The sequence below is a fragment of the Limulus polyphemus genome, unplaced genomic scaffold (genome assembly GCF_000517525.1).
Source record: "Limulus polyphemus unplaced genomic scaffold, Limulus_polyphemus-2.1.2 Scaffold77544, whole genome shotgun sequence".
Lineage (NCBI taxonomy): Eukaryota > Metazoa > Arthropoda > Merostomata > Xiphosura > Limulidae > Limulus > Limulus polyphemus.
In genome coordinates this window covers 11-3,055 of record NW_013743140.1, presented here as the reverse complement: position 1 = coordinate 3,055, position 3,045 = coordinate 11, and the positions used below count along the sequence as shown (strand labels likewise).

Below are 3,045 nucleotides of genomic sequence, written 5' to 3'. Positions count from 1 at the left end.
GATCATCGTTTCGAACATGTGAATGTTGCTTCGTCTCTTCTGCCGCATAATGCGCGTGAACTATTTTTGGACATAATTGTCACTGGTGATGAAAAATGGATTCTCTATGCGAATATTAAATGCCAAAAACAACACTCAGTCCTAGACAAAAACCACTTCCGACCCCAAAATCTGAACTCCATCCGCAGAAAGTGATGCTTTGCATTTGGTGGGACATCAAAGGAGTAATTTATTCCGAACTCCTCAATCCACAGCGAACTGTCAATGCAGAGATCTGTAGTCAGCAACTGGAAAGTCTAAAGCAAGCCCTTCATCAGAAACACCCTTCACTTGTCAATCGGAAAGGTGTTCTTCTTCTCCATGACAGTGCCGGTCACATGTGGTATGTTTGACGCAACACAAGATTATGGAGTTGGGTTAGGAAGTTCTCCCCCACCCATCAGATTACCATCTTTTTCATTCGCTGCAACACCATCTTAATTGGAAAACGTATGCAAATATGGAAGGTGTTAAAGAGGACATCGACATGTTTTTTGCTTCAAAGCCAAGTGATTTTTTTAATCAGGGCATTAACAACCTTTAACATTAATTTCTTGACGACCTAATATGTCTTTCACAATTGAGAATCAGGGTAAGGATTAATAACACAATATTGTATATTTATTTTTAACACTGATTATTTATTATTTTATATGAATTAACTTTACCAACATTCAAAAGAACTGGCAAACCAGTAAGGTAGTCTTGTTGTTCCCAAAGTGGGTCAAGCAATCATAGTGTCAGTGGGAGAAAACTACATTAGTAATTATAAAAAATGAAAGCAAAGACGAACATATAAAAATGAAACATAATAAACTCTTAAAAACTTTTTCAAAGGTATCAGAAGAACAACATGACATTTTGAATGTTTTGTAATAGCTTACATATTTTTGAGTTTAAATGAAATTAAGGTTAACATTAAAATTAAAAACGAGAAATGATATTTTCAAGATATTAAAAATGTATCAAAAACCTGCATGTTAACTAAATATACAGAAGAAAACTGGAAAACATTTTCCCCAAAAATACTTTTCTCCTAAGGCTTAGTATTTGATCTAATTCAACTTTAATTAAGTAGTGATGGAAAGGGGACTATTGAGCAAGACTGGGAAAGACTTAACGAAATTATCTTAGAATAAGTAGATAAAAAATATAAAAACATAATTCTTAGAAAATCCAAGATTATGTGGAACAAGGAACACAAATATCATGACTAGTAATGTGATACATTCAATCAGCTACATCTCTATATTCTTTTTTAAATATTTAACATAGCACCTTCAGATGAGAAATTTAAAAGGAGGGGATAGTTGGGTGTTGAGCATAAATGTACAGGAACAATGAATCAAAACTCAAAACTACTTTCAAACAGCAACTAACTATAGTACTATATTATCAATCATATTTAGTCAATCCAAGCATGAGTATCTAAAGTACTCTATCACCAGATCTATATAGAATTTCCCATCTATTAGCAATTCAAACAAAATCCTGATGTTTAAGTTTTTTGTGAAGTTGTTTTGTTTGTTTGTTTTTGAATTTAGCACAAAGCTGCACGAGAGCTATCTGCACTAGCTGTCCCTAATTTAGCAGTGTAAGACTAGAGGGAGGGCAGCTAGTCATCACCACCCACCGCCAACTTTTGGGCTACTCTTTTACCAACACATAGTGGGATTGACCGTCACATTATAACGCCCCTACGGCTGAAAGTGCGAGCATGTTTGATGTGAGAGGGATTCGAACCCGCCGACCCTCAGATTGCGAGTCAAGTGCCTTAACCACATGGCCATGCCGGGCCCTCATGAAGTTATAACCTGAAACATAGCCTTAGGCTTTGTATGAAACACTTACTAAGCTCTGACCTATTAGTAACTCTAAATGTTAAATAATAACTGTTAATATTAAACAGGAATGCTTGTAGTATATTTTCAAACAGTTTGAGAATTCTGTAATGCTTTTAAACATTAAACTTTTACACATTTCTTTTAACATTTTAAACTTCTTTGCAGCTTATTTGCAATTTTCACTTAGTTGGATTCTCTACATTTTTAATTAACTTGTCTCCCTAATTAGCATATACAATTCTACTTACATGCACAAATTTTCACCTATCACCTCCTTTCACCAAGTTCTTTTCCCAATGTTTTCTTCTCTCATTTTCCAGCCTCTGATAATTTAACATTTTCTTCTGTTTTTTCTTCTTATCTGGTTGGTTTAGCTTCTTTTGCTGTATCTTAAATTCAACACTACGTTAACACCAACTATATTTAGTATTTGTCTTTTGGTTTAGTAGTATACATTAAACCTCACGAGTTCCTCAGATATTTTTTCATACAGAAATTCCTGACCATGACACAGAAAGGAGAAAAGAATATTTCTTCATTAACTGTAGAAGGTGTATTTTGTTGAACTTATCTAGAAATCTATCATGTATTTGAAACTAGCATGAAAGTCCAGAAACAGTGAACAGTGGCCAAACTTTCTTTTATGTACTCTTTTTTATAAGTCTTAATTAGAGTTCACTTGCAGTTATTAATTAGAAAAAAATGTCCAAAATTAATGATTACCATTTTACAAAAATATCCAAATAAATTCAACTTCTTTCCCTTTCATTCTCTGTACACCAAAAATGATTTCAGTTTCAGTCACTGAATCCAATATTAATTTAACTGATAAAGGTATCTTCTTAGGTCATAGTCTGAAGATGACTTGGTGTGACATGTTTGTGATGCCCATGAAATATGATCTTGGTGTTTATTCATTAATTAATTACAACTCAATAAAAGCATGACAGTGAGAAAGAATAAGTTAATGCAAACCTGTGATGTTCACCATGAAAAGTAAACTGAACAACCATTATTTTACAAAATGTTCTTATGATTATTTTGCACTAAAGTAATGTGTGAAGAACTTCCTGTGAAGCTGAGTTTTCCATATGGTCTTGGCTGCTTTGTTGTAGCTTTGTTTTTTGTACTCAAAGAGTATTAGCAATAGAACTGCGCTAAG

At 33.5% G+C, this 3,045-nt stretch overlaps 1 long non-coding RNA gene across 1 annotated transcript; it reads right to left on the bottom strand.

The window, feature by feature from the left end:
- Window positions 1–1,057: 1,057 nt before the first annotated feature.
- On the bottom strand, window positions 1,058–2,573 carry LOC111084504. Its single transcript, XR_002609595.1, has 3 exons — window positions 2,338–2,573; window positions 1,200–1,205; window positions 1,058–1,067 (listed from the first exon to the last, which is right to left on the bottom strand). It is a non-coding gene; the product is annotated as an uncharacterized LOC111084504 (long non-coding RNA).
- Between the last annotated feature and the right edge of the window lie 472 nt (window positions 2,574–3,045).